At 38.2% G+C, this 19,171-nt stretch overlaps 1 pseudogene; it reads right to left on the bottom strand.

Moving 5' to 3' along the window:
- Nucleotides 1-12,744: 12,744 nt before the first annotated feature.
- LOC126948307 (28S ribosomal protein S21, mitochondrial-like) lies at nt 12,745-13,007 on the bottom strand (annotated as a pseudogene).
- Between the last annotated feature and the right edge of the window lie 6,164 nt (nt 13,008-19,171).

The following is a 19,171-nucleotide window of genomic DNA, read 5'->3' as shown; positions in this document are numbered from 1 at the left end:
CGAGTCTGATTTGAGGCTATGAGCACCCCTCACCAATCTCCCACTAGGCCTCCACCACTAGACTGGGTTCTAATAATTATTTGCTTTTCAAATTCTCCTTATATTTTAGCTGGCAGGAGCACAACTCTAATAGATATTTACTTAGCATATTATTGAATGCAGTATATTTTACATGTCAGCTCCTGGATTTGAAGTAGCAGCTTTTAGGGTCTTTCTAATGAAGAGAGGGAACTTGAAGGAACACAAAGACAAAATATAAAAGAAAGCTCTGGCAAGTGAGAGGAGGGGCAAGAGAGTAAGGAAATTGGGATAAGAGGTCTAAAGTGAGACAAGGAAGCTGAAAACTTAGGAAAAATAAAGATTTAGGGTGAGCTGGTGCAATGATGACACGTTTGACAAGAGATATTTCTAAAGGACAATATAAAAAAGTTTTTTAATGTACCGTGTATTATAATATCCATCATGTCACTCCCCGAACTTTCTGTCTCCTCAAGAGATAGTCTATAAAAGTCTGTGTTACTGTTCAAAACTTTTGGAGGTTGAATTTTGGTATTTTTGAAAGTGCTACCTTGTCAAAATGGATGTTGATGAGAAAGTAGAACCTTATTTATTGGTATCCAGGAGTGTCATGACATGTGATACCCAATCTCTGTTTTAAGAAATTCAAAGAAGTGTGGGTGTCAGATTCCACTCAACCTTCAGATAAGTTGTGGGAAATCCAAATTCATACTTGCTTTATATACAGAGCTCTGGACAACAAGAAATCCTCTATTCTGCCAGGACTTAGAAACAGGTTAGAGATTGCTATGTGGGGGAACCAAGGAACAAAGAGTCTATCAATCAGCAGACATTTACTGAATCTGTATTATGTTCTAGGTATTATGCTACAAACTGGGAGAACAATGGTGTACAACGTAGGTGGCATCTCTGTCCCTAAGGAATTTATATTTAGTGAGCCTGAAGGAGCCCCACAAAATCTCCTCTGGGGGCCATATTTGGGGCAAGGAAGCAAATTGCATGGAATGACCTGCAGGGTTATGGACATCTTAACAGGTATCAACCTGGAGAAATGATCTAGCCTGGAGGCCAAAAGACATGCTTCAGTCGCCTACACGGATAGAAAGTGATACCTAAGGACCTGATCCCCAGCGTGTGCCTTTCTGCACTGCATGTATGCCCCTTTATTCTAGAGTCACTTTCAGAGAAAAGGGGGAGAGGGAAATATCAGGCTGAGTGAGAAAACCCTGACATAATTGAAGTTAACCTGATTTGGCAAGATTAATGTCTATTTACTTATTTGGCAGTAGGCAGAATGGAGATTAGAGATAGAAATTAAATTTAATTATACACATAGAAAAGTTATAATTTTTATACACTTTAGTTTATGTTTTTTGTATATTTTTATCCAGTACATCTGGTTACAAATCGAATTGAACAGAAATTATCTAGAAACAACTTTGAAGTCAATATGTTGCATGGTAACTAAAATTAGTATTTGGGTTGGCATTAAAATATGTTTTAGGAGATGTACCCAAGTACCTGGGTCATTAGAAAGTTTTTCCATGTGATTTTGGATTAAATAGATACAGTATTAAAATGGATTCACTTTTGTGTTTCTGACAACATTTGTGGGAGTTTTGGCATTAGAGTCATAATCGGGTGTAGGTCTAGAATACCTTTGGTTTAGGATTGATATCTTGAGATTTGAGTGTTTATGAAACATTTGGCTTCAATTTAAGGCTAGGGATGAAGAGTAAGTGCAGGTTTTGATTCCATCAGGGTTTGCACTGACAGTAACAAAGTACAGATGGAGACGTTCCCTTTATTGCCTTCTTGAGGATGTGCTGAGGTAAAGAGGGTTAAAAGACAGATTGTTACATAATCAAATACCTGACAAGTTAGGCTATGGTTAAGAGACCAACTCAAGTTGTTTACCATGGATCAGGATTAGAGAAGATCAGCAAATGGTCAGTTAAAAAAATGGAAATAGAAACAAGTTAGGGGATAGGGGACCTCAATGAAAAGAGCTGGGAAAAAGAAAGTGTTAGAAAGCTCAGGAAATGAGAAGCTATGTTCAGAGGTTTGGCTGGTGCATTTCATATTTCAGAGGAGAAGCAGTTCTGGCAATGATGAGGTCCAAGACAGAGGAATAGAAGAGAGGGAAGGTGGAAGTTGTAGAAGCCAAGGTGTTCAGGGAATTGAGATGAGGTTAGTAACAGGAGACTCCGCCAGCTGAGACAAGTGGTGCAGGATTTTAGGGAAAGAGCCCAAAGCTGTCTGGAAGTAGACAGTTTTCTGAAGAACATTGATGTAAGACACACACTGAAGGCTAGAAGACACCCTGCAGTCTACTCTAATGAAAAGTGAGCCCCATGTCCTGTTTGTTTGGCATCATTGTGAAGCCCCTGTCCCCGAGGCTCTTTGAATAGTTTCCAAAGTTTCAGTCCTCAGGAGCTCCACTGGCCCAAACTTGGGATGAGCTAATGTTATTTCTCCCAGTGAACTTTTCTTTTGTTGTTGTTGCTATGTGATTGCCTAATTAACAGTAACCTAAAGGTGGTGGGGGGCTTACAGAGTCCTGTAAGCACAGTTTCTTTCACCTGAATTTCTATGGATCGCATAGGTCAATTACTAGGCTGTGGACTCTGAAAGTAGGAAACCATCCAAGTTGTTCCCCCTTATAATCCCAGTGCTTGGCATGCAATAAATGGTTACTGAATCAATGAATGCTTGAATGAAGGTATTATCTGTGAAAGAACATCACAGAGCCTTTAGACTCACCAGAAATGCCAACTTTGCCTCTACTTCTTGTCCGTTATGTCCACATTGTCTTGTGTGGGCTGGGGGATAAAGGCAATAGTGTCTTCAGGAGGAACAACTGGCAGGAAATAAGTACTCGGTCAAGATAGAGTTTGGATCATCAAAGATGTGAGAGCTAATAGGTTTCAGGTCGTTCAGGAGGCCCACCACCATAATATTAGTCCAGGAAGATTCATTTCAGTCCTTATTGGCCAAGATGAGGCTCTTAATGTGCACTTGTCTTGCTTAGGATTGATTGGCCTTGGAGCTGGGTGGGGCCCACCAGTGAGAGTCACTGGGGGTATGCTTTCTAGGCTAGAGAAGGCAAAACCTGATGTTCTGAGATAGTTATCAGAATGATTCGGCCTCTCCTAGGCTGCTATATGCTTTCTATGAGCTATAGATCTAGATTCTTGTGGGTTTGGTTGCTCTTTCCTGTGTACATCTGCAAACACTTGTAGATAGTAGCTTTGATTCTCTTCTGTTGTTCTCATTTTTTCACCTACCTCCATCCCTCACAGTGACCAGGATGAAGAAGCAGCTCCACATTATGTCACATGAGGAACAGATCCAGGACTTAAGGTTCAGGGAACATGATCACCATCTTTAGACACTTAGATTAAATTTGCTCTGTGCAATTCCTGAGGAGAAATCTCTACCTATATATGGAAATTACAGGAAAACATTTTTCTGTCAACTCATCAGAAGAAAAAACTGAGGATAGAATAAGTTGACCCAGATACCATGAACTCTCTATGACTGTAAATGTTTAGTTACATTGCCTGTTTACAGATACTCCATTACTGATGCCTGATTATTATTAATACTTTTTCAATTCACAAAATCTCAGGGTTGATTAGTGCAGAAAATTTCTGATCACTCACAGGAAGGAGGTCCTAAGGACTTAGTAGTTAAACCTCCAGCACCGACCCTGTCAGTCTGGGCCCTTGTGGATGCTGCAGGGCAGACAGGACACCTGCATTGTGGCCTCCCTCAGGGTCATGACAGAATCAAAATGATTTTCCTTTCTTTAAGTATCTGCAATGAGGAATCCAAGAGGACATAGAACAGGTTATGGCAGCCCAAAGACTGGAGTCCACAGGGAGGAAACTCAGCGAGTCTGCCTGTCCAGGGTGCCCTGGCTGAACCCGGACTGGTTGCCCACATCCTGCTGGCAGCAAAACCATCCCTAGCTGTCCTTGTGTCCCTGGTGTGCTCTGCCGTAGAACTTCTACCCGTGCTTTTCTGGACTTTCCTGGAACAATATTTAAAAAGCAGCATTGGCCTTGCACGATGGCTCACACCTGTAATCCCAGCACTTTGGGAGGCCGAGGCAGGCAGATCACCTGAAGTCAAGAGTTCAAGACCAGCCTGATTAACATGGTGAAACCCTGTCTCTACTAAAAATACAAAAATTAGCTGGGCATAGTGGTGGGTGCCTGTAATTCCAGTACTCGCGTTGCTGAGGCAGGAGAATCGCTTGAACCTGGGAGGTGAAGGTTGCAGTGATTGCACTCCAGCCTGGGTGACAGAGTGATCTAAAAAAAAAAAAAAAAAAAAAAAAAAAAGGGCAGCATTATAGTTCAGAGGCTAAGAGCACGAGTTTTGGGTTTTGGAGGCAGGTAGACCTAGTTCTAATTCCCACTCTGTCACTTACTAGCTGTGTGGCCTTGAACAACATATATTGGCTCTTTACTGGTAGTTCTGTTGATTAGATTTATGCTTTTTAAATTTTGCTAGGGGGATCAGTTTTCATTTCCACCTTTTATTAAATATTTAAGTAGCCTTGCTTAATCCACGTTCATGTTCCTCTTTTAAATGGGAAATCAAAAGTGACAGTAAAGCAAGTAGCTTACGGAGTCACACCTCAGAGGAGCACTAAGTAGGGAGGCCAGCTTGCTTCCTACTGCTTATTAGCCTTAATTAGCCCTTCTGTGATTCAAAGCTTATTCCCTGGACATCTCTGATTCTAAACCTAGGCCCTGTGAAAGATAGAAATTTCCATGTTCAAAGCCCTTATTCTGTTAATGTCAAAATAAATGAGTCAGTATGGGGCTCACAAGAAGACAGTAAAGCAGAGCTACCTGAAGAGGTGATGTTATGTTAATGGTGAAATAAGTGCTCTGTAAGGAGACACATATACAGTTTACTCATGAGCACTCTCTACTTAGCCTTGGGAATATTGTACTGTGCAACTTCAATCCTTCCTCATCCAGGAGATAATTTTTTAATCTACGTGACTGAGAGAACCATCTGTTCTATTCAGCCCGTTTCTCTTCTTCAGGTTCTGCCAGACTTCTCTGTGTATCCACATGTGTTTCCTCCATATTGTCTGGGCAGAGGAATATGTTTTCTTTTTTCAAGGTCTTAGTTTCTCTTTTATCAATTGGAGTATGCTGCCTCTTGAAAAGAGGCTGGAAATGGTATAAAGAGATAATAATTATCTAATCTATCACCTGTATTGTGATTTTGTTAATTGACCCAATAATGATTTTTATAGCATTTTTTCCTCCTGGATCCAGTGGAGGATACAGTCTACAGTAATTTAACTGTTATGTCTCTTAGGCTCCTTTAATCTGGAGCATTTCCACAGGGGTGTGTGTGTGTGTGTGTGTGTGTGTGTGTGTGTGTGTGTGTGTGTGTGTGTGTGTGTATATATATATATATATATATATATATATATGGTACATTTTTCCTTTGACTCTGTTTTTTAAGAAAAGGGTGTTTCTCATTTTGAATCTGTCTGATGCTTCTCATGAATTCCCAGCAAGAAAATGACATATGTGATGCTGTTGCCTTAGTGTATCACAAGTCAAGGCTCAAGATGTCCATCTGCCCCTCACTGACAGTGTCAGTTTCCATTATGTAGTCAAGGTGGGGTCTTTTTTTCTCCTCACTGTAGTTACACTTTCTCCCACTTGCACCAAGTAAGAAATTTGTGAGGAGACACTTTAATACCAAACAAGTATCCTGCTTCTCATCAAACTTTCATCCCACAGGTATTCCACTGATTTCCTGAGCCGATTTTTAATGCAATAGTGAAAAAGGATGATTTTCCCCCTCCAGCACTCCCTAAACACTCTCCACTGCCATTTACCATTCCACTGTAAGCACAAGTCCTCTCTTCTCCCTTGTAAGAACTTTAGTGAGAATTTGTCTAGCTTGATGATGCCTAACTAAAAATAAGAATGTCTTTCCACTTGTTCCAGTGTACTTTTGTGATTTTAGGTTTTGAGCATCTCTTGTGTAAATCAAAAATAAAATTCGAATCCCTCCCCCACAACCAACCAACTAAATGGAGCCCTCCTCTTGGCCAAAGACATTCCAAAGTTAACCCTAAACATGAGTATAAACCATGATGGGAATGGGGGGTCAGATGTGTCTCATTATGCCCTCCTGCCTTTGGAATTCAGGCACAGCTGACCAGCATTAACATTAAAACAGAGACCTTAGGACTGACAAAGCAGACTCTTTGTAGCAATATGATAACAACATGACAGATAATAGTCCCTAAAAGAAATCAAAGTGTTTTACCCCAAAATATATCTATTTTTTTACATATTTATTTTTATTTTATTTTTTAGCATTTGGAATAATTTTCTTTATTATTGCTAATGTCGTTATAGTAATATCTGCCCGTGGAAAAATCTGGTCTCTGGCACCATAAAGGTTGGGGACTGCTGTACTGATTGATGTCTTATGTCTCCCTAAAATATATAAAACCAAACTATAATCTGACTGCCTTGGGCGCATGTTCTCAGGACTTCCCCAGAGTATATGGTGAGTATGTCCTTAACCTTGGCAAAATAAACTTCTAAATTGATTGAGACCTGTCTCAGATACTTTTGGTATACATGTTAAGTTTATTTCTAAGTATGTGTTTTTATTGCTGTTTACATTTTTTTGTCGAATGTTTTTAATAACATAATTCCAACAATACGTGTCAGTATTTGGATATATAAATTTTATTAATTTTGCAGGTTAATTTTATATCTTGGTACTTTCTTAAATTATTTTATTGTGTTATCTTTACCATTTATCCTTAATGTTTTCCAGATGTACTATAATGTTATCCTTAGATATCAATAGCCTTTTTTTCTTGTTTATTTCGTATACACCTAACTGTTTTCTCTATTTAAACTACTTTGAATAATGCCTCCAGAACAATGGTAAATAGTGAGAATTCTTGCCTTTTTTATGACTTTAGTGGAACTACTTTTAATATTTTCTCATTAAATATGATTCTCGTTTTAGATTTTAGGTAAATATACTTGTAACATGTTAAGGAAGCATCTATAAATTCCTGTTTTCTTAAGAGACTTTTACGAGAAATGGCTGTTGAGTTTCATCAGACTTTTTCAGCATTTATGAAGGCAATTATATTTATCTCCTTGAACCTATTAATACAGTAAATTATATTAACATATTTTCCAATGTCAAACCGCCCTCAAATTCCTGATATAAAACCCGACTTTGTCATGGTGTATTCAGGTTATTTATTAATCTTGATGGCCTAAGCCCCTGCTGTACCCTAAGTGGGTTCTTTGACCGGCCTTAATCTAAATGTAGACCTTATTTAAGATAGTCATTCTCATGTTAAAAAGCTCCTGTTCTGGTTACTCCAGAATAAACTATTTAGTACAGGGGCTCATGAGAGGAAAGAAAAAAGCAAATAGGGCTCTTTTACAGGACTGAGATGTGTCACAGGTGTTGTCAGGTCTTATGTCAATATTATGCCCCTCCAGTGAAAGAATTCATTACAAGTGGTTAAATCTATGAACTGTAATGAGATGTATATAGAGTAATTCAAATATATCTTTTATGTAGCAACTAAGAATATGATACAGTAGTTTCTGATGCTTAATTCCAGTCTTTCTTTGCTAAGAAAATGGTGATTTTCCTTACTCACATTAACAAAGAGAATACTTTCTGTTCTAATCCTATCTGAAGTCCACTTCTTCCAGATTCTTCAGGTCATCTTCTGTGTACCTACACTATTATTATTCCATATAGTTTGGGCTGGAGTTGTCACTTTCCTGTATCAGGACTTTCTCTACCATTTTCAGGGCATGCCACCACTTTTTGAAATGAGGAATAAAGAGATGAAATCAAATGAATTGTAGGCTGAAAATATGTGGAGGAGATCCTAGTGTTTTTTATATACACGAAAGAATAAATGTAGAAAGAAAATTTAAGATTTAAGGTGAAAAAGACAAAGAATATGCTCTCTCTTCATTCCTAATTTTCTCGATACTTAGAGTAAGTCTCCTTTTATTTTTATTCAAACACCATTAATTTAGTCAACATATATTTGTTGATTATCAACTGTGTGTGAATCACTGTGCTAGGCTCTATGGAAAGAGAGCAACAGGATACTCATGAATGAACCATGATTCTTCTGTCAGGATAAAGAATCCATAGAGAGAGGCGGAACTTAGTAATGCTACAGTGTAGGTATAATGAGAGGAAAATAATTTATTTATAGCCCCCTTGTACCCTTGTAAATTTTAGTGTAAATAAATAATTCATCCTTCCTTAAAATACTTAAAAACAGAGCATTTATTAAGGCTATGTAAAACTGGCATATCAGTTATCTATTGTTATGTAGCCAACTACTTTAAAATTTAGCAACTAACAACAACTGCTGTTTGTTTAACTCATAACTCTATAGGTCAGCAATCTGAACTGGGCTCAGTTGGACAGTTCTGGTCTCAGCTGGACTCACTCATGGGTCTGTGGTCAGCTGTAGGACAGTCAGGTACCTCTCCTGGGGTGACAGGTGGTGGGCAACATGTCTCTCATCATCCAGTAGTTAGCTTGGGCTTGTTCACATCACAGCAGAGTTTCCCAGAGCAGCAAGAAGGCAAGCCTGAAATGGGAAAATGCTTTCCAAAGCTCTGCTTGCAACATGTCCACTACCATCCTATTGGCCAAGGCAAGTTATTAAAGCAGCCCAGATTCTAGGAGTGAAGAAAAATTCCATCTTTTGAAGGGAGAAGCTGTAAAGATATTGCACATGATGAAGGAATATATTTTTATTTCTGCAATCTATCATGAGTGGCAATTAAAGCTGATGAAAAATTATCTACCACCCTATCTGTCTATTATCTATCTATCTATCTATCTATCTATCTATCTATCTATCATCTATCTACTTACCTATGTATCTGTCATCTGTTTGTCAAGCTTAGGGTCAAGGCTTGTTTTACATCACATTGTGAAGGAGAATATTAGGGAGAACCAAAATGTTCAATGAGTATTTATTTTGGCATATGTTATGGGTGGAGGTGGTGTAATACTCTCCTATATTTTCCTTATTATTAATAAAATATATATTACTGTCATAAAATTTTAATTGTGATTTTTATTGTGTGCAGTACTGAGGTTTTGGCACACCTAGAAAAATAAGTACCAGACCAAATGTGCAAGAAAATACATTATAGACCATTTGTTTCGGAAATGCTAAGAGATTGGAAAACTGCTTTTGCCATATGAGCCTCTAGATTTTTAAGAGAAGGAAAATAATTTTCTAAGAATAGATTGGTAGTAAGGAATTACTTTTAAAAGAGTTTTTTATATGTTACATCATCTTCCACCCTCTTCTCTCAAACAAAATGATGGAGGTTACAGAAAATCTCTTACAAAGCTGACCGCGTTCTTTCTGGAGTTGGGAAGGCCCTGATACTGGTATCTGACTTACATTTGAAAGGGTCTAAATGTGAGCAACTGGATGAAGCTCCCTGTAATAACAGAATGCAAAGATGAAACTGCATCAGGAATAACCTGCTCACTCAGAGTTTGGCAGGAAAGGCGCATGTTTCCTATGGTTCACTGTGAACCAGACTGGATCATCTTGAAAGTGACCTTGTCCACAAGGATGCAGGATGAGGTGACCTCAGCAGAGGGCATGTTGAGGGGAAGTCCACTGGAAGTCAAGGGATAAGGGGAATGTTCTAAGTAGCTGGCTATAGCCGGCTTCATCAATGTCAGGAGATCCTAAGTGAAAGATCCTGGTGGGGAAATCTGTGAAGAAACCACAAAAATGCTGCCCCAAAGAAGGAAGCAGCAGGTGGACACTGGTCACACAGAGTGTGGCTGTGGACAGTGAAGACCTTTTCTATTTCATCTAGGTTATGGAATGTGTTGACATAAAGTTGTTTACAATGATTCCTTATTATCCTTTTTACATCCATAGCTCTGGGCATTCTTACATTAGTATGATAGTGCATTAGTAATTTGTGATTTTTTTCTTTTTTGGTTTTGCTGGAAATTTGTTAATTTTAGTTATCTTTACAATTTTAGATTTACTATGATTTTCTATTGTTGTTTTGCTCTATTTAATTGATACCAACTTTTATTATCTTTATTGTTACCGTTCTATTATTTTGGGTTTACTTGAACTTTCACTACGTTAAGGTAGAATTTTAGATAATAAATTCTAGCAATCTTTTCTGTTTATAAACATTTAAAACTGTGAAATTTCCTTTTAGTACCATTTTAGCGGCTTTCCACAAATTTTTGACATGTGTTTTTAATTTCTAACTCACCTTGAGCTTTTTATTTTGATCCATGCATTATTAAGAACTGTGGGCTTGGTGCGGTTTGGTAGCTCATGCCTGTATTCCCAGCTCTTTGGGAGGCTGAGGTGGGCAGATCACCTGAAGTCAGGAGTTCAAGACCAGCCTGGCCAACGTGGTGAAACCCGTTCTCTACTAAAAATACAAAAAAATTAGCAGGGCATGATGGCGGGAGCCTGTAGTCCCAGTTACTTGGGAGGCTGAGCCAGGAGAATGACGTGAACCCAGGAGGCGGAGCTTGCAGTGAGCCGAGATCGTGCCACTGCGCTTCAGCCTGGGCAACAGAATGAGACAAATCTCCTTTGTAGGAAATTTGGTTAAAATCCTTTGATACTTACTTAATGGACCATAAAAATAAATGTGTCTTGAATATATTCTGTATGCATTTGAAATATACATTCTACATTTGCTGAATGTAGTGTTATATAGATACCTATTAGGCAAAGTTAACTGATAGTACTGTTCACATTTCTACATCCTTATTGATTTTTTGTCTTCCTTTTTTACATGGACTAATTAGTTCTGTGAAGGTGAAATGAAGAAGAATGATACAACAGAGAGAACAGCATGTGTTTAGATTATAAAGAGGAATAAAGTGTGTAAATAGACTTCTGTCTCATCACTCCACTGGAAATGCCAGTTAGCTGAATCCCAGCAGTGGGCACAGGTTAACTTCTTAGCCAAGAAGCTCTTCAAACACTATACAAAATCAGCATCTGAAGGGATGTCCCACTAGCTCTTCAGTCTCAGTGTACCTAAGCAGAGCTTGCCATACATTTCTACCCTTTATCTGATCTATCTACTCTACTAAAGTCCCTATCTGATTGGAATGGGAACTTTCTCCAGTGCCGTATCTCATCACATTCTCCATATAATTGCTACATCTTAGCATAGTCGAAGGCACCTAACAGGTGCTGAATTAATGCTGAATGAAATCATGAAGCACTGCCCACTTACCTAAGTCATTGGCCGCGACCCAATGACTTCTGCTCACCAGAAGAAACATTCCTGAAATCCTATCTATAGCAAGAACCTGGATAGTTTGACAGGCCTGTGGAAGCAGGCTGATCACAAGAAGACTGTAATACCTGAAAGCAATCTTGTCCAGGTGGGAGAGCTAGGACTCCAGGCCTTGCAAAGGATTGGGACCCGAACAGGAGGAGACACACACGGAAAACTCAGGTAGTGACTAGGCCTGACTCACTGTTCTTCTTTGTCCTCATTCACAATAGGGGTAGCCTCAGAACACCATATTCTGCTGTGCGGTTTGTGCCATGTACACCTCCTAGGAAAGTTGGGGTAGGTACCATTCACATTGTGCTCAGTGGGACTGACTGCCTCTGCTGGAGTTGTGCAGTATACAATCAGGATGATCCTGTATGGATCACCTAGGAAAAGGGGCAAAGTAATAACCAGCAGGAGCCCTCACCTGGGTGGGTCAGCAGCTGAGCTTTCTCTTTCAAAGAAAAAAATAAGGTTTATCTATAACAGCAGAGGGCATTCCACTCTAATGGATCCTTGAACTTACTATGAGAGGCAGAGCCAACTTTTCAGAAATGAATTTACACCATCCTATCAGCTATGGAGGACTGTTTTTTTTTTTTTACTTTCAACAAATTTTTCATTGTAGTAAAACATAAAATTTACCATCTTAACCATTTAATTATACAGTTCAGTGGCATTAAACACATTCACCTTTTTGTGCAACCACCGTCACCATCCATCATCCATCTCCTGTTTTTTTGTGTGTGTGTGGAGTTTCACTCTGTCACCTGAGCTAGAGTGCAGTGGCATGGCCTTGGCTTACTGCAACCTCTGCCTCCCAGGTTCAGGTGATTCTCCTGCCTCAGCCTCCTAAGTAGCTGGGACTACAGGCACCTGCCACTATGCCTGGCTATTTTTTTTTTTTTTTTTTTTTTGTATTTTTAGTAGAGATGAGGCTTCACCATATGGGCCAGGCTGGTTTCTTGAACTCCTGGTCTTAAGTAGTCTGCCCGCCTTAGTCTTCCAAAGTGCTGAGATTACAGGCGTGAGCCACCATGCCCGGCCATCATCTCCTAAACTTTTTCATCTTCCCAAACTGAAACTCTGTGCCTATTAAACAATAACTCCTCATTGCCCCCTCCTCCAGCCCTAGCAAATACCATTCTACTCCTAGACTACTTTCAGACTCAGTTTCTTCTTTCACTTAATAAAAGACAGGGTTCACTGCTGACTAATGGGATTGTTTCTATATGTGGAGGCCTTCTTGCAAACATATGATTGAGTTTATTGCAGAGAACGGTAATAGGAAATGAGATTGTAGAAAGAAAAGAGATGGAGACAAAATTGGATGAGGGTTTCATACTGGGTGTCCCATCCACAGGCCTCAGCAACCCTGCCACAGATCTGCCTGATTCTTTCGCATCAAGAAGTTGATCTTGGAGCCATTTCCATGTTGTAGATCTGCTGGCACCTTGCATAGCTTTCCCTCTGTCACTGGTGGCATGGCTTCTCATTATACCGTGGACGTTTAGTGTCCTCAAGGAGCCCATCCATAGTGAGGATTCTGTTTAGGGTCCTGTATGCACCTTCCACATTTCCTTCCTGTACCATCACAGCACTGGTGATGAACTTGAGATGTTTTGCCATGACCTTGGATTTAAATCTCCACTCTGCAGAGCCTGGCACGCTCAGTACCTAGTCGACCCTGGCTATGGAGGATTTTAAGTTGCTTAGAAATATGTGTGTTTGCCTGTTGGTGGGACTGTAAACTAGTTCAACCATTGTGGAAGACAGTGTGGCGATTCCTCAAGGACCTCGAGCTAGAAATACCAGTTGACCCAGCCATCCCATTACTGGGTATATACCCAAAAGATTATAAATCATGCTGCTATAAAGGCACATGCACATGTATGTTTATTGCGGCACTATTCACAATAGCAAAGACTTTTAACGAACCCAAAAGTCCATCAATGATAGACTGGATTAAGAAAATGTGGCACATACACACCATGGAATACTATGCAGCCATAAAAAGGAATGAGTTCATGTCCTTTGTAGGGACATGGATGAAGCTAGAAACCATCATTCTGAGCAAACTGTAGCAAGGACAGAAAACCAAACACCGCACGTTCTCACTCATAGGTGGGAATTAAACAATGAGAACACTTGGACACAGGGTGGGGAACATCACATACTGGGGACTGTCATGGGGTGGGGTGAAGGGGGAGAGATAGCATTAGGAGATATACCTAATGTAAATGATGAGTTAACGGGTGCAGCAAACCAACATGACACATGTATACATATGTAACAAACCTGCACATTGTGCACATGTACCCTAGAACTTAAAGTATAATTAAAAGAAAGAAATATGTGTGTTTGCTTTCTCCAATTGTAAAATATTTTAAACAATTGTTGTTTTATTTATTTGCTAAATACATTATATATACATGGCTCCAAATTTAAAATGTATGAAAGATCATGCATATCCTCATTTAGTTAAGATAAACTTTTGGAAGCAACCTATTTTATCAATTGCTTAGGTAATATTTCAGAGAAATTTTATGCATAAACAGATAGCTAAGTACATATATGTTTGCTTCTCATTTTTGTACAAATGGCAGCACACTATACACATTTTACTGTATCTTACTATCTTCAGTAAACGAGAAGTCTTAAAGATTATTCTCACCAGTACATAAAAAATTTATTCACTTTTATAGCTGAATAATATCCCATTACAAGGATGTAACATAATTAATTTAAACTTTCCTCTGTTGATGGACATAAAGATTGTTTCTAATTGTTGCCTATTTCAGATAATAATGCAGCTAATTAATTTGATTACATGCTGACTAGAATGTGAACCCTATTGAGAAAGAAGAGTTTTTGTCTGTGTTAATCACTAATGGATCCCCAGTGTCCACAGCAGTACCTTGTACATAGTAGCTGATCAATAATTATTTGTGCAATTAATCCACTATTTCATATATACATCCACATCTATCTATGCCTATATCTATATTTGGATCAACTGTATCTACCCATGTGTCTATCTAGCCTCCAATATAGAACATACATCACACCAAGAAATTCTCTTATCCCTCTTTCTGTTCAGTACACATTTCTCACCCTGGACCAACTTTTTTCTGATGTTTACTACTATCAATTAGTTTTGCTTGATGTTAGACATCATATAAATGGAATCATACAGTGTATTCTTTTTTGTTCTGCTTTGTTTCATTTGATATAATGTTTGTGAAATTCATGCATGTTATTGTATGTATCAGTAGTTTACCTTTTAAAATTGTTAAATATTTCACCACTATATGAATATATTGAAGTTTATTTATCCTCCTGTTGATGAACATTTAGGTTGTTTCCAGTTTTTGGCTATGATGAGTAAGATCATTATATGCATTTTTGTATAAGTCTTTTTAGGACATATATTTTTATTTATCTGGAATAAACATTAGGAAGGGAATTGCTGGGTCACAGGGTAGGTGTACGTTTAATTTTAGAAATACTGAACAGTCCTTCAAAGTTACTGTCCCATTTCATATCATCACTAGCAATATATGAAAGTTCCAGTTGCTCTACATCTTCATCAACATTTAGTGTTGTCAATCTTTTCAATTAGAGACATTCTGGTGGATATGATGTATACTTCATTGTAACTTTAGTACACATTTCCCTGATGATGAATGAGGTTAAGTACCTTTTCACATGCTTATTGAACATTCACACGTCTTCTTTTGTGAAGTGTCTGTTCAAAAGTTTTGCCACTTTTGATTGAATTGCTCATAATCTTTTATCTTTGTTTTGTAGGAATTTTTCGTAATAGTCAAGGGACAAATATCTTTTTTCTATTCTGGCTGCTCTTTTAAAAATTGTGTCCTTTAAAAGAAAAAAATTAATTTTAATGAAGACCAATTTATCATATTGCTTTAAATGAGTAAAGCTTTTTGTTTCCTTTCTAAGAAATCTGTTTACCCTTAGGCCACCAAGACATTTTCCTATGTTTTCCTCTCGAAGCTTTATGGAACTGTGTTTTGTGCTTAACTCTGTGATCTGTCTCAATTGTTATTATTATTATTATTGTATTCAGAAAAAAAAATCTATGGTTCTTGTGTTCCATACAGATAGGCACTATTTGCTGGCACTATTTGCTGATAAGTCTTTCTTCTCCTCAGTGCACTGACTTGGCACTTTGGTTTAAAAAAAAATCAACTGGGGTGCAGTGGCTCATGCCTATAATCTCAGCACTTTGGGAGGCTGCAGCAGGCAGATTGCTTGAGCTCAAAAGTTTGAGACTAGCCTGGGCAACATGGTGAAACCCCGTCTCTACCAACAATACAAAAAGTTAACCAGGCGTGGTGGCATGTACCTGTGGTCCTAGCTACATGGGAGGCTGAGGTAGGAAGATTGCTTGATCCCAGGAGGTGGAGGTTGCAGTGAGCTGAGATCAGTGCCACTGCACTCCAGCTTGAGTGACAGAGTGAAACTCCATCTCAAAAATAAATAAATAAATACATAAATATTTTTAAAAAGAAAAAAACTGATTTTTGGTATGTGGTTTTATGTACAAATTCTGTGTGTTCCATTGATCTATTTGTACGTCATTATGCCAATACCATACTGTCTTCATTACTGTATTAAGTCTTGAAATCAGAGTGTCAAAGACATTTTATACCTTACTTATTTTCTTAAAATTGTTTTGGATATTCTAAACTTTTGCATTTAAATAAATTTTAGAAGTAGCTATTCAACATGTTCAAAAAAGCATACTGGGATTTCGGTATGGATTGCACTAAATCTATAGATTAATTTAGGGAGAAGAGATTCGTAACATTTTTGAATATGCCTATCTACAAATAAGGTATAATTCCCCATTTATTTAGGTTTCAAATTTCTCTCAGTGATGCTTTGTCATTGTCAGTGCAGCAGTTTTGTAAGTATTTCATTAGATCGTTTCCTAGGTACTTAATATATGTTGATGCTATTGTAAATGGCGTTGTTTTGAAATGTTATTTTCCATTTCTTTGCTCCTAACCTATTAAAAGGAAACTGACTTTGTATTTTTCCCTTAAATCCTCCAATTTTGATAAATTATTATTTTTTGGTAGGTTTTTTTTGGTAGAAACCATATATTTTCTATGAACATAACTAAGTTGTCTTCAAATAATAGCAGTTTTACCTTTTTATTTTTCCAATTTTTATGACTTTTATAATTTTTGTCTTTTCACATTGCACTGGCAAGGGCAGATAACACAATGTAGAATACAGGCAGTGAGAATAGAATTTATTGATTTTTTTCTAATCTTAGTGTGGTAACTAGAGGTTCTTCATCATTATCCTTTATCAACTTAAAAAATTTCTTTCGTTTTTAGTTTATTGAGAGTTTTTTTTGTTTTGTTTTGTTTTAAATCATGAATAAAGGCTGAATAAAGCTATTAAGATGATTCAGCTCTCTAGGCCTTGCTCTCCTAGAGTTTGCTGGAATAAAGAATGCTTAATTTGTGTTCCATGAACACATATAGGTTACCTATGTGAGAGATGTGACTCTTGGAAAGAAGTGAACATACCTTAGCAGAGAGAAGTTGCATGAGTTTTGCTTGCTTAATATACCAGTTACATTATTTGTCAATGTTCAAGAAAGAAAACTGGGGTCCGAAGAGATTATCTAACTTGTTCAAGGTCACACAGTAAAGCAGTATGTCAATATAATAGTTTTTAACACTTGATATAATGTCCTTATAGAAAGCAGTGCAAAAAGAAGACTGTAATACACACAAGGAAGATAGTCAAAAGTGGATATTGGTGGTCATAATTCCAGAAATCTACACCAATGCTCCCTGATCCAGTGCCCATCGCCTCTATATCAAAATCTTCTCATTACATTGGGAAGTTAATGAAAAGTTGGGAAGACTCACTTACAGATTTGTATTATGTCACGAGATATGGGTGAAAGATACCACAATGAGCTAGAAAGAATCAGGATCCAGGGCTCCAGAGGCAACTCTGACACTACCCCACTGTGTGACCCCTGCCAAGTCACTGCATCTTTCTTGCCCTCAATTTCCATTTGAAGAGAAAGGAACTGAATTAGATTGAGTCCTTACTGAATGATTCACAGATTAGAAGGCGCCATCAGGCCCCCTTCAAAGCAGGGAAGGATAGTCATGAATGAACCAAGAGGAAGGCTGTTTGCCTCAAAAATCTCTCCTACTTTTTCTCTCTCTCCTCTTCTACCCCCACATTGTGTCCAACATCAAAAACACTTTCCTTCACTCAAATCTTATCCTGGTCATTCTTCTCATAGGGGGAAAACTCCTGGGCTAGTTGATTTCTAAGTTTCCTTCCTGCTCCAACACTCTGAATATGTGGAAAGCTCTTTCCTTTATACCTTGACCTTTTGTCATCTAGTTAAGGTCTATTAGTCATTTCAGTAAGTTTCACTTATTTTAGAGTAATAAGATTGCCTTCATCATTGGGATACTGTACAAATGGGGCAAAAGGACTGCCCTGTTACTACCAGCTGATACAAAAACATACACACTATCTCCCTTGCATCTGAAATTCAAGTCATCATGCCCTAATGGGATAAAACTGCTTAGTTTCTTTGGGTAGAAATTTCCCCAAGATTTCCCTAGTAGTCAGTTGCTTTGTTTAATTGCAAGAAAATGTAAATCTCATTGCTATTCTCGTCTGCCTAATTGAGAAGACAGTGTTCACTGTTTGCTTGCCCTCTGACATTCAGATCAGACATCTGCAGGTATGGCAAAGATAGAGAATCTTCTGAGAGTGAATCAGACTTACACCTTTTCTTGCAGAGTTCTCACTACTAGATTCAACCTGGAAAAACAGTGTGCAGCCAGGTTTGTCTCCAGTGCCCCCCTGTTATGACTCTTCAAAAAGATATGTTGAAGTTCTGACCTAGAGTACCTGTGAATGTGACTTAATTTGGAAATAGAGTCTTTGCAAAGGAAATCAAGTTAACGTCAGTTTATTAGAGTAGACTCTAATTCAATATGACTGATATCCTTATGAAAACAGAAAACTTGACGCAAATGACAGAGGTAATGCTATATGAAGGTGGAGGCAGAGATTAGAATCATGCATCTACAAACCAATAAATTTTTGTGGCTGCAAGATGCTAGAAGAGGCAAGAAAGGATCCTCCTTTAGAGGCTTCAGAGAGAGCATGGCCTTACCAACACTTTGATCTCATTTTTGTTTTTTACTTCTGAATTATATTTTAGGTTCAAGGGGTACATGTGCAGGTTTCTTATATAGACAAGTTGTGTGTCACCAGGGGTTTGGTGTAGAGATTATTTCATTGCCCGGGTAATAAGCATAGTACTCAAAAAATATTTTTTCAATCCTCCCCCTCCTTCCACTTTCTATCCTTGAATAGACCCCAGTGTCTATTGTTCCCTTCCTTGTGTCCATGGGTACTCAGTGCTTAGCTCCCACTTATAAGTGAGAACATGTGGCATTGGGGTGGTTTCCTGTTCCTGTGTTCATTCACTTAGGATAATAGCCTCCAGTTCCATCCATGTTGCTGCAAAGGACACGATCTCATTCTTTTTTTTATGACTGCATAGTATTCCGTGGTATATATGTGCCACATTTTCTTTCTCCAGTCTACCATTTATGGGCATTTCGGTTAATTCTGTGTCTTTGCTATTGTGAATAGTGCTGTGATGAACATTTGCCCTTATGTGTCTTTATGGTAGAATAATTTCTATTCCTTTGAGTATATACCCAGTAATGGGACTGCTGAGTTGAATGACAGCTCTGTTTTATGTT

The sequence above is a fragment of the Macaca thibetana genome, chromosome 1 (assembly GCF_024542745.1).
Source record: "Macaca thibetana thibetana isolate TM-01 chromosome 1, ASM2454274v1, whole genome shotgun sequence".
Taxonomy (NCBI): Eukaryota; Metazoa; Chordata; class Mammalia; order Primates; family Cercopithecidae; genus Macaca; species Macaca thibetana.
Note: the sequence above shows the minus strand (reverse complement) of the source record. Positions and strands in the feature narration are given on the sequence as shown.